We start from the raw sequence: 13,508 nt of genomic DNA on the forward strand, positions 1-13,508 counted from the left end.
CCTAAGCAACTCTAGGATTTTCCTTGGAAGTCTCCCTTCTAAGCAGTAAGAAAAACTGATTTTGCTTGACGTGAGATGGCACAAGCTCAGAGGCTAAAAAGTTATTTGCTGGATGTTATCTTCCGACTCTCTAAGAATAGTTGGGAATCCCACTAGTCGGTTAGGAATTTAGATGAGCTCTGGGGAGGGAACATTCCTTTGGAGAAGTATATTGCCTTTTTTTACAAAGGTACCCTAGGAGAAAATAAAATAACCACACAAGAAATTAGAATACCGGGATGTTGTTCTTCTGTGCCCAGTAATAGACCGATTCAGAGTTGTTTATTTCCTTGCCCAGCTGTGCGATCATCTTGGACGGGGTCCATTTCACACCCTCCATGTTCTGCTCAGCGACCATCTGGTCCAAGATGGGCATGAGCCAGTCTTCGAACTTGCAGTAGTTGTCACTGGGCACCAGCAGGTTCCTGATCCCGTTTATCCCACTCTGCCGAAGCTCCTTCTCCCGCAGGCTGAACACTCCCACTTAGGTAGGTGCCAAGCATTTGATGAGATCCTCTTCCACGCCGCCTGCTGTGGTCACCAGCACATCCACCATGTTGTGCTGCACCAAGTAGCAGATGGTCTCACAGATGCCCGAGCTGATGAGGTTGGAGGTGAAGCCCAGGAAGATGGTGCAGCCCAAGGGCTGCCAACGGCAGGAGTTCAGGTTGGTGCAGGTCTCCTCCTCGCCCAGCGGCTCCAGCTTCACCACGATCACCCTGTTGATCTCCTGCATGGCCTGCCTGAAGCTGGTGGCCTGGAAGCCGGTGGTAAGGTAGGACTGGAGCTGAGTGCGGTGATCCAGCCCTCGGTCGAAGTGGTAGCCCCGCACCTGCAGGCTCTCATGTTCTCTGTATGTGTGTGTATATATATATATATATCTTCTTACTATATGTTCCGTTCTATGAATCTGATGAAGTGAGCTGTAGCCCATGAAAGCTTATGCTCAAATAAATTTGTTAGTCTCTAAGGTGCCACAAGTACTCCTGTTCTTTTTGCAGATACAGATTAACATGGCTGCTATTCTGAAATATTTTTAGAATGTGTAGCTATACAAAAATCTTGCTACAGAAACTCAGCACAATATGATAGAGAAGCTGAAAAGCATTGCCACCATTTCTGAATCACACTTACTCTACTGGCCACAAGGCCAGCTTGGAACAAGCCAAATGCTGCTCCAGAGGCAGTGGATCCTAACTTTCACCTAACTCCTATAACTCCAAAATATACAAATTCAGATCTCCTGTCTTGTTATTCTTCTTAACCTTCTTGTTAACTCACTAGAGCTCTCAGAAGCATTAGTCCTGCCATTGATTAAACGAGGATAGCTCATGAGATGTAGTCCCCAGCCAATATATAATCCAAAGATTACAAAACATCCACCTATATCTGGCCATTCTTGATACCAGAGGTATTTCCTGAGGCCACACAACAGAAACAAACCAGGCAAGGGATTGTAATAGTGTGTCAATACAGAATATCACTGCAACCACTTTTCTAGTGACTCAGCAGCTGTGGTACATACTGGGGCTATTGCTTCTTGGACAAGAAAGACGGTTTACGATTAATACCAATTCTCCTTTCTGGTAACATGTGGGGTTACTTTTACTCTAATCTGACAAAGATTCAACACACTCCACACCAGTCAGAAAATTTGGTAGCTCACTGCCCCCTGATAAATGGGATGGGGCATTGGCAATAAATGAGGACTTTCAGTTGTGGAACGGATCATCTCAAGACTTGTAAAATGGCCTTCATGAAAAACTAAGGGCCTTGGGCTTGCTGTTGCCTTTGCCTAGAGTCTGGCTTTCACATCATTAACTTGCAATGTGATTGTTTGGGCACAAAGGGAAAAAACATGAGGTAAAAAACTGAGAGTTGCTGTAGATGACATTGTGACTGCCCACAGAAGCTTTGAGCATGCCACAAACAGAGAAACACGTAGCCAAGGCATTATATCCACTGTAGCTAAGCCAGACATTCTAACTTACCATTGCAGTGGAAAGGCAACAAGACGACAAATTTCAATGTAGGTAATTACATTCTGCATGCTTAAATTCCCCATGCAGTTTCAACTGGATACTGTATTCTTTACCACCTTTCCTAACTTAGCATGCAGTTTTCAGCGTTTGACTCCTGAAAGGAGTACACTTCCGTGGCGGAACAAATTATCCCTGTATAGTTTGGATCTCACTTTGTAAAGCACTTATGTGGGGAAGGGAGGAAAGCACAATATGAAAGATTTATTTTTGCACAAGGTATTTGCATTATATAGCACCACCACCATAACAAAATCACCACATGCCAGTCTGTGTTTCCAGACAGCAATCTGACTTTGCAGAAAACATCACTGTCTATAGGAGGGGGGTTTTTTTGCCAGAAAGATTAGGAAAAGGGCTCAGATGCTGAACAAAGTCTACTGGAAGCAACACATGGAGAGAAGAGAAAAAGTTGTCCTGTTTTTCACTGGAAGTTTTAACCAGGAACTCTCTTAAGCACTGTCTGGTTTTTTATTCAAAAGTATGTCCTATATGAACTTTTCAAATGGCAATTTCTGTTTTAGTGTTCGCTTCCTCTTTTTCTTGGAAAAAAGGATGAGTAGTACCTAACTCCCTTTACTTGACATCTGGAATGAAGACACTGGAATATACACATACTATTTTCCTATATACAGTCTCCTAGATAAGGCTAGGACTTTTAAGAGGAGCCCTTACTATCGCACAAGGGTTGCTAAAAAAATGGTAAAACAAATGGTAAAACAAATAGGAAGCAAAAAAAAATAGTTTATTTGTTCTGATAATCCCTAATCCATGATACAATTTCTAAATTTAAAGGGAAAAAATAGAATAAAATATTACTCAGTGCTTTTAGCACAATGGGGTCCTGGCCTTGAGGTACTTCCACAACACAAATAATAAATAATAATAAACGCACAACCCTGATAGATGAGCGGGAGAAGAGATCTGTAACAAAAATCCTGCTGCCATTTCCTCCTCCATACTAAGCAGTTGGAGGACTTTGGTTGAAGTGGAACAGTGTGATGCTGTTCCAAGAAGACAACCCTGATAAGGGCTCCTCAGACTAAATGCCCCTCGCACCAGGGGCTCTAAGTAGATTTTAGGGACCAAATCAGGGCTCGATGCACAGAGATTCATTAAAATCCATGGTTTCTTGATCTACTGTACATCTATCCACCAGCCATTTCCTACCATCCCCCTGCTCCAAGAAGGGGAGCACACCAGCTAGACAAGATGTTCCAGCCCTGAGGCTGCAGTAGTAGCCACAAAGCAGCTCCACACCTTGCCACTCATTCCGCAAGCAGGCTCCCCTGGCTCTCCCTACTTAGGCTGGGGGGCAGGATCTGGGACACAAAGCATACAGTATGTCATCCCAAAGCTCTTTGCTAATTTAGACCTCACTCCTGCAATCAGATCTATATGGATACTACTGACCTCAATGAAAGAGCTCCACAAGGGCACAAGGACCAGAGGCCTTAAACTGACATACCAAGTTATACGCAGGGACCAGGTCAGTCACTACTAAAGTGAAGCCACCTGTAGGATGAAATGCAATAACTAATGCAGAATGATAGTACAAAACTGCTTTAAAACACACACACTGGAAGTGAGGAAAATATTGAACTAAAATTGCAAGGGGAATTTAAGCAAGCAAAATAATTATCTGTGTCGGAGGAAATCTTTCATCAAACTATCATATTAACAGATGCAAAAAACAAAAATAATTATACCTAGCTCTGATATAGTGTTTTTCATCCATAGAATTCAAGGCTGTTTACAAAGGAGGTCAGTATCATTATCCTCATTTTACAGATGAAGGAAATGAGAAGGTACAGGGGTGAACCAACTTGCCCACAGTCACCAATCCCAATCAGATTCAGTGCTTGACCCACCAGGCCTCACACCCTCCCCAAACACTCTTATCTACTGTTACATACATTTTTATTTTACACTGAGATGGAAATTTTTCTCTGTGTCTCTAAACCCGAAACAGAAAAAAATTCATTACAAATGAAGGCCCTGATCCGGCAATCACAGCTGCTAACATGGACCCATATGCCTATGAAGAGCCCCTCTGCGGTCAATGGGACTCCACACAGGGGCAGGAGTCCTTGCAAATAAAATGTGGATTAATGTGCTGGTTGCATATCTCACTTTAACCTTTAGTCACCAGAACAAATAAAATATAAACTTCTACAGCCTTTCAAATCTCAGCTCTAAAATACTGATTTTTTTTCCACGAATTAATCTAGCTCATTGAAAGTAACATATGTTCATACAATAAGAATTAAGGGGGACGACTGGGAATAAAATTTACATTATACATCTCATTTGGGGAGGTAACAGCTCCTCGTTTATTTTTCCTGAACTCAAAGTTTAACATTGTATTAACATAATAAAATGAAAATAGAATACATTGCATGCATTCTGGCTGCTCCTTTGCATAACAATAAAGGAATACAATTCTGTGGACTAGAGTAAAGTTGAGACACAGAAAACTGAATACATCCCCTGCCCCTAACAATTTTATGCAGTGAAAATCAGGCCTGCCATAGTCTCATTCATCTCCAGGGAGAATCCTTCAGTCTTCTTTAACCTGAAAGCATTTTTACAAAGTAGCGCTCACTCGCTGCCTGTAGGATTTTTCCTAGTTTGTTTCAATTTAACATTTAAAATCTCCTGCCTTCTTTGGAGGTTGGAGGAATTACTACCTCACACTCAAATTCTCCCATCAAAACTAGCTCGGATGTTTTCAGACCTACTGACTTTTCACTCAAGTTGTGCTTAATTTTTTAAGCAGGTGTCCATCTTACAACTAATTGTTTCAATAAGATTTTACAATTTATAAATATTACTGTAAATCTCACTTCTTCCAATCATCCCATGAGGGAAAACAATGATGTGAACTTGACAAGTTGACTCATGTTGTGATCATTTTTTTAATTGTTTTTTTCCAAAGTGTCTGTTCCTTCAACAAAGGATTGTTATTTTATTTTTTTCGCTATTTCAATGATGCTATTTTGGAGGTGTAGAAAAACGATGAAAGTACCCTCCTATTCACAGTATGCCAGCTTGACCAGCCATGATGAATGCAAATCTCCTATTTGGGTCATTAATTGGAAAGCAGTTCTAAATCTCATGACTGATTTTTTCCCCTGTTTTTTCAATCAGATTGCAGTTATGTTACATTTTACTCATTATTTTAAATCTCCCTCTTCAAAATCACCCAAGCTGGGACTGCCCCTCTGAAAAACAATAATGCTAATATGACAAATCCTCATTCATTTTGCAATTCATATTAAAGGACAGTTTGTAAGAGTGTGTTTTCACCCAGTAAAAAGAAGGAATTTATTTGGTCTTGTGTCAATGACTTTTAAAATCTCCTTTCATTCAAAACTACCACAGCTTGATCAACTCTGATATATTCAGACCAACCAACTTCTCATAGGTATGAAAATTACTACAAGAACCTGGTCCTTCCAACACTTAAATGCAGATAATGTCACTCATGGGAGTAATCCTAGCCAGGACTGGTGTCTCCGTTTGCAGGTTTCCGCCCTAAAAGAGTTGTTAAGGCTTTGTCTGGGGGTTGGGCGGGGGGGAGGTATTCAATAAGACCTTTCCACTTTTCAGCTTCCACAAGATTTTCAGTGCATAAACGGTGATCTCAGAGGGATTTTTTGGGTTAAGTCTCCTCACTTCACATTGCCTTACCTTGGGACAGCCCCCGTGTAACAATCAAAAATGCAAGTTTACCAAGACCTCGCTCAGCTGGGGATTCATTTTTAAGGCAGTTGTTAAAATCTAACTTTTTTTTTTTTTTACCCCTCAATAAACCCTAAAAAAAAATTTTTTTAATCACTCCTTTTCTTCCCTGGAGTCAGCAACTCCCCCACCTCACCCCACCCGGTGTAAAAACCAAAGAGACCCCACACACACACCGCCCAACCCCACCCCCTGAAGAAACCCCTGACCTGGGGGTTGGGGGGGGGAGCCAATTGTGTGGGAGGCATCTGCCAGCTCTGCCCGGCCTGAGGCGGTGTCTCTCTCCCCCGGGTGTCTCGCCCAGGGGGGGCAGCTCAGCAGCCCCCCGGGCTCAGGCTGAGGCTGGTTGTAAACAGCCCCTGAGCTGCTGCTGCTGCAGGCCCCTCCGCAGACACAGGGCCCTCTCCAGCCGGCGCTTCTCAGCCTCCAGCCCGGCCAGCTGCCTCGGCCCGAGCCCCCGGGGGGCGGCTGGGCCTCGGGGGGGCCCCGATCCCCTCCCCGGGGCTCTCCCAGGCCGGGCCCCCCCACCCGCGGCCCCCACGGGAGGGGAAGAGGGAAGTCCTGACTTACCTGTCATTACTTTCTACGCCATCTTGGATCCACTTGTCAACGTCCCCACAAAGCATTGTGGGAAAAAACCTCCCCCCACCCCCTCTCTCCTTCCCCCCAGCCCAGGAGCAGAGCAGAGAAACTTAGAGGGGAGGCAGGCGAGGGGGGTGGCGGTACAAACAAAGTGGGGAGCCCCATCCCACAGGGAAGCGGGGGAGGAGCGGAGTGAGGGTAGGGAGCTGCCTGGCATGCTCCTGTCTCTGGGGCACTGGGGCAAGGTGGGCTGCCCCTTGCAGGGTTTTCCAAAAGGAGTGAAATCGCCGGCTTTCCGTGCACCCCGCAAGCAGCTTCTGGAGCAGAGCGTGACTGCGTTGAAGCGTGTGGTTTCTGCTTGCTTTTTTCTCTCCCCCTGGCCCCCCGGGAACTTTCCTTCTGGGGAATGTGTCACTGGCATGCAACAAATTGCCTAGGTCAGGACAACAGGTTTTAGAGGAGCAAATGAATTCATTATCTGTTTTCCTTGCAAAATAAGTATATGCCATATTTCTAAATGAGATTTATATATATATATATATTAATGTGTCATTGGATTTGCACACATAACTACATGTCACGGCATTTTCTGGGGTACGGTTTATTGGAAGTAGGTGTTTTCTCTTGCAACTTTTTATTTTTCAAAAAACATGTTCCCGTTCAGAAATGCATTATTGGATATTTATGCATTCCACAAAATGTCTTGTATGCCAGCCTCTGGGGCAAAGTGCACCAGTGCGTTTAAATGTGCTTTTGCCTTGCACTTTATTATAATTTTTGCAATAATTTGCTTTCCCACGTGGGATTGTATTAGTGGCTGTGTATATATACCAGATAATACATGGACAAAAACAGTATAACGTTTCTCAGGAAAGTATGTTGTTGTATTTAACAATATTTTTTCCCTTATAATTTTGCTAAAGAACTTTCCCTTTTGGAAACTAATTTCTGGCTCTGCATGAATCTCAGAAACTATTTTGTATAACAGGTTTATTTTTGCAAAGAAATCTTTCCTGTTAGCAGTGTATTATTGACTCTGTCTTCAAAATGTTTAGCAATCATATTAGTTCAAGTATTTTTCTTCACAACTACCATGTTTTGCAAAATAACTTCAGAAATATTATTGACTCGGCTTGTATGCATGTCACAAAATGCCTTGCTTGTTATGCTTTGGGGCAAATAACATACAAATACAGTACAAGACTGGAAAAATTATGATCTGACTTCAGCCTTTTAAGGTAGGTCACTTATGAAGTACGATTGCAATTGTTTGTTTTTTAAAACTTTTCCCTCTAATTTTTTAATTAAGAAAAATATAGGGTTCAAATTGGTTTACCACTGAATTGTTCTAAATGCATTTATATTTAAGTTTACACTGAAGATCATCTGAATTCCTTGAGGACTAACCACTAACACATTGAGCCTTTGCCACTGCAAGCACAGAGACTTGTGCCCAGGAATAGGAGTTTCAATACTCCTATAACACACTCTTGATTATTGCAAAGAAGACCCTTTGCAGAAGTATAAATACATAAGGAAATAAATTGCAATGTGAAAACTTTTGCTGCCCGGATGTTAAATCAATGCACTTCTCTTCCTTATTCAACTTTAAAGACATGTTTGCCAGCATGATTAACTGTTTCAGTGCCATAGTGGAGGCCCTGTCAGGGGCTGCTGAGGAGGAGTGTGGTATTTCCACTCTGAGGGAGGGAGGACGCCATTTCAAATGACAAAAATATTCTTGTGCAGCCTGCTCTGGGCCATCACTGCTGGCTGGGGAGGGGCTGCCTGCCTGCATGCCACAAGCACCCATCCCCCAAAGTAAACATGCTGCAAATGGGAATCAGTCACAAAAAGCTTCCACCAGCCCAAACGACCTTTCCTTTCTGTCATAAAATGGTGCACTGTGACTTTAAATGTCTTTAACTGCGTCTGTGGAAAACCCTTGCAGCCACACTGAGCGAGGCCCCCTGAAGGACTTGTCCTCCTAGGTAACTTAGATTTGGAGGATATTAACAAGACCCCTATGTGGGACAAGTCAACTGTCAGTTTATAGCCATATATCTTTTAAAAACACCAGACTCACAGGAAATAGTTAAAGGATATAATAGTTAAAGAATGGTTCACATCTAATTAACTTTTTACTATTGTTTTCTGTTCTATCCTTTGCATTTCATTCAGCCAGGACATTTGAAATAGACTAGAAATGTCACCTTTTGTTCCTTGTCAATTTCACTTTCGACTTTTCATACACTTTCACAATGTTGCAATGTTTGTGTTGAAAACTGCTGAGGAGTTTTGCCTTTTTTTTTTTTTTAATCAAGTGGAAATTAGAAAGGAAGGGATTTAGAAAAATAACATGTCCACTGGAACTGGGGGGGGGGAATGAAAACTTCTCTATTTGGCTTAGGTTTTACAAAAGCTTCTCTTTGCCAGTATTTGATCTTACTGTGTCTTTAGACACTGTACAATGCTAAGAATTATTTTCTGTAGATAGTGATTAAACAAAGAGAAAAGGATGTGACACAATATGTCAGGATGTGAGTGCATTTTGCTATTCAGTCTATATTATATTATTTCACATTTACCAGGAGCTTTTCAAACTACAGCCCTGAAATGCAGTGACCTCTGGGAAATGATAGCAGCCAACAGCACACAACACTATCCAAAGATGAGGGTGGGGAAATTCTGGCCATGGTATTGACAGAAGCCTCCACTATTATGAGAAATGCCATGTGTAACATATAATACTGACAGGTTTCAGAGTAGCAGCCATGTTAGTCTGTATTAGCAAAAAGAAAAGGAGTACTTGTTAGTCTCTAAGGTGCCACGAGTACTCCTTTTCTTTTTGCGAATACAATAGTGAGAATCTACACACATATTTCATCTGAAGATCTTGCTGCTTAAATTAAACCCCTCAACATCCATGTGAAGTAGCAAGAATTGTTGCATTTTGCAGAGTGGTTAATTGTGACACGGGAAGGTAAATGGATGTGCCCAAGGCTACAAATGGAATCAGCAGCAGAGAGATGGGATTCGCTTCTAAATCCCAGTTTTTTGCTCCTCTGTTCAAAACATTAATCTATAGATTCTGATCCTGCAAAATGTGAATGGTCAGGGATTTTTCCATATAATTCCCCTCTCCAACCTCCTTCACAATCCATATTTATTTGAGGGGAAGGTACAAACTGTAAAATTGGGCCAGAACAAAACCCTGGATCCAGACACCCTCAAAGTTTGTAACTATATTTAACTGATGAAAATGAACACCCTTAACTGCCATAATGCAAAAATAGGAAGGGCTTCCAAAGGGCAGATATCTATTTCCTCCTCCTCTATGGGCCTTATATGACAGCCACCATTTTGTCTGATACATTAGCTATTGAACCCAGCACCTCTAGAACTAAACATCTTGAGTAGCTACAGCTTGAGCGAAAGAGACAGACTTGCTGCCTTTGTGGATTGGGCACAGAAAGAGATATGTAACACACTGACCAGTGGATTGCATCTTCACAACCCCTTACCCAAAGTTTAAATTTTCCACTGCAGATTTTGGAATAACTGAATGAATGTCAACATTGAATCTGGCTAAATGTGATCCAGGAAGGGGGCATCGATTACTATATTTTCTGTCTGCTTTCCAGGTGTGGAGCTGGGCAGGGGCATCATGTCCTAAGCAGAGAGGATAGAAAAGATGGAATTTCTCTGGCCTCGTCTCTGATCTTCTCACGCACATTGATCCCTGTTTTTTTCACCTTTCCTTTTGGCCTAATCCCTTTTGTCCTCTCGCTGTCCAATTATAACCCCTTTTCTTTCTACCTTCAAAATTGTAATGCTTTTATAATTCTCTTGCACTACCTTTCTCTCTCTTTTTGCTGAGCTAGCTTGGTTGGAGGCTGCACTTCACCTCCACAAGTGACAGGTGGTGGCCAGTCCTGAGTCAGCAGGTCAGGAAAACAGCAACATTGCAAATGACAGCATTAACAAATGAGCGTAGGACCAAGCCGGTGGACTCTGGCACTTTACACTGGAATTAGGTGCTCGTGCCTGGCTTGTATCAGACTGGTTCATATATGCCTCCTCACGACCATTCAACCTACATTTGACTGATCTTTAAAAGATTTTAAATTCTGTAGAGGAAATAGAATCTAATGATTCAAGCATGGGACTAGGAGGCAGGATTCCTGGGTTCTGCTGCCAACTTGCTATCTAAATTTGGTCAAATTATTTGCTTTACCTGTCTGTAAAATTCCATATAATATTTACCTATTTGGCAACAGCATTGTGAAACTTGTTTACAAAGCCCTAGGAAAAAAATCACTTCTGTAAGTGCAAAGTATTGTATGCCATGAAGTTAAATCTTACCTTGGCTAAAGATAAGGAACCTTTATATTGGCCTGTTTGTAAAATGGGAGACAGTAGCTATTAAATAAATTAATTACAGTAGTTAATCTCTCTCTTTATACAGCCCCCATCACTGTAATGTCTTAGTACCCCACAATCTTTCAATGTATTTATCCTCACCACCCCTTATCCCCATTTTAGAGATGGAGAACTGAGGTACACAGAGGCTAAGTGACTTGCCCAACATCACAAAGGAAATCTGTGGTGGAGCAGGATATTGAACGTGGGTTTCCCACATTGTGGGCTGGTGCCCTAACCCCTGGACCATCCTTCCTTTGAAATGGGGAATGTATTAATGCAAACTCATTAATAATAGTGTTAATTATTGCATGAAGTTTTTAACCAAGCTTTGCTTTAGTCAGGGATGAATCCCACCAATATTATCTACAACAATACTTTTTCTCAGGCTCCCTCCCATTTCTGGGTACCTGTTACATCAGCAAGTGTAAAAATCTGTATTTTTAACTCATCTCTTATCCACTTGGTTTTGAATAGTGACTAGAACCTAATCTCCTTGGCATTTGTATTTCTAGAGAATAACTGCAATATTCAGGGCAAGTAAAGTTGCTACTGATAAACTGCTCTGAAAGATTCTATGCACCAGATTCTGCAGAGAATTTGCCACTGACTTAAACAGAAGCCAAACTCCTATAACAATGCAAAAGCGAAACAGGAGGAGGACTGTCAAACTGCATTTCATGGCTTTCATGCTGGCTGAAAACAACTTCCAGACATTAAAATCAAGGTTATCCTTGTTCAGCATGGACATTATTAGTGATAGTAGCATCACAGTAAGGCCTAGAAGCCAGCACCCCATTGTGTTAGACACTATACAAACACAGTCAAAAGATAGTCCCAACCTAAATGAGCATACAATCTAAGTTAAAGACCCCATGCCAGTTTCTGTAAGAGTAAAAGTTTGCCCCAAGATCCTTTGTTAAAATCTCCCCTTCCTACTGGTGACTCTATGGATCTCAGCACAATAACACCATATGTGTGCGAGACACTGAAATCTGCTTCACTCAGACCTCCCTACCCCCAACCTCCCTGGCTGTAGTAACTGAGTAAGACAACGTGGGTAGCTGGCTTCCGGGAAAATGTTGCCAGGCCACTCTATAGCTCCATTATTGGTGGATATTCCCACTCACTGCCATGCAATGTGTTTTCCATTGTTTGTATCACCACAGAACCTTTCTCTCTCTGCGCCACACATCTATACACAATTCTGTACAGCGGTTGGTACAGAACTTCAGGATCCACAGCACTGTTTAAATACAAAAAAAAGCAAAATGTTAATAATTCATCCATTCCATGCCACTGAGAAGTTTGGTTTTCAAACAGCAATTAAATAGAATTTTAACTTAAACAGTAACAAAAAAACAAGTAACAAGACAATAAAACCAGTAGAGTCATGAACATCTTTTAATAAAATAAAAATGTTTAATTCAAACAGATTACATTTGATTAGCAACCTAAAAATAAATCTCAGTGGTTTTCCAGTACGCTTTTCTTTATTAGTGGCTTAAATTATGACAGGTGCCAACCTAAAGATAAGATCTTTTTAGAATGCATTTAAGTTAACTTAAGAGTCCTTCATATTAGCATTCTACCTCTACCTGTAAACATCTAGTAACAGAAAACAATTAAAAGTCTAAATTTAAAAATAATCACAAATTCCTGTATGGTATTGTTTGTACACCAAGGTGCAGATTTTTGCTAATAGCAAGTCACTTTCACTACTGGTCTGATCATCTCAAGCATGTGGCCAGCTGTATAAATTGAGCCAACAGCTTCTTGAGATAGGCCAGGATTTCCTGGCCACCCTGAGACTGTTTCAGAAGGTGTATTACCTACATGGACATTCAAATCAATAAACATCATCAGCTTAGTCAACTCCAGCCTCCTCATTGAGAAAGATCCAGTGGGGCTTGTCAGTGCAGTGGGTACAACTGAACCAGCCCCAGCTTGAGTCGTGCCCAGAACTTGCTCACACATTATAGACAATCCTCCTCCGAGGTTCCAGCTGCTAAACTGCATTAAAAGAAGCTCTAAAACTACATTAGTATTTTCTTAATGTTACTTCTTCCCTATAAGCAACTGCTGTACTTTCTGCAGAGATGTTACATGGCTGAGTGGGGAACAGAGTTGGTCTATTCAATCACGTGATTGGAGGGAGTTGTTCCCAAGACAGTCTCTGGTAGATAAACTATGTTTAGTTCAGCTCCGGACAGAATATGCAAGGAAGAGGTTTAATGATTCATCGCTTCATACGGAGACCACAGCTGCCTACATGCATCAGCAAAACAGATCTCATGACTTCTAGCTCCTGAAAGATAAGCCTCTAACAGGGAACTTATAGGAGCAACTCCACTGTGGTCAGGCACAGAAACTGGCTCTTGAGCAGGTCTGATATATTCCATCCAGCGCTGAGTAGCTGTCTGGGGGAGGAGCAGCAGGCCCAGCACCTCAGATGGCATTTTGTGAATTCTTTCCCTGCTGAGAAATGGGGTGGGGGAAATCAGGCATCTCTCTTCCCTTCTCTCCATCAGTGGAACCTCCAAGCTGATTGTCTCTCCTGCAAGTTGGAGAGGTCTGGGCTGCCCTATGTCCTTTAGAATCTCTCTCACTACTCTTTCTGTATCCCAGCAGTGAACCTTTCAAGGCTCCCTATCCACCTCTCAGTGTCAGCCTGTGTTCCTC

At 42.0% G+C, this 13,508-nt stretch overlaps 1 protein-coding gene and 1 pseudogene across 2 annotated transcripts in view; both read right to left on the reverse strand.

Moving 5' to 3' along the window:
* The window catches only part of HELZ (helicase with zinc finger), a 152,124-nt gene extending 145,672 nt beyond the window's left edge, over positions 1-6,452 (reverse strand). For both annotated transcript variants that reach the window (XM_048817549.2, XM_048817548.2), the window contains exon 1: positions 6,393-6,452. The gene's annotated coding sequence lies outside the window, so the exon portion shown is untranslated. The remainder of the gene's footprint in view (positions 1-6,392) is intronic.
* LOC125621028 (deoxyhypusine synthase pseudogene) lies at positions 266-6,448 on the reverse strand (annotated as a pseudogene).
* Positions 6,453-13,508: the final 7,056 nt, after the last annotated feature.

Source organism: Caretta caretta, chromosome 14 (genome assembly GCF_965140235.1).
Source record: "Caretta caretta isolate rCarCar2 chromosome 14, rCarCar1.hap1, whole genome shotgun sequence".
Lineage (NCBI taxonomy): Eukaryota > Metazoa > Chordata > Testudines > Cheloniidae > Caretta > Caretta caretta.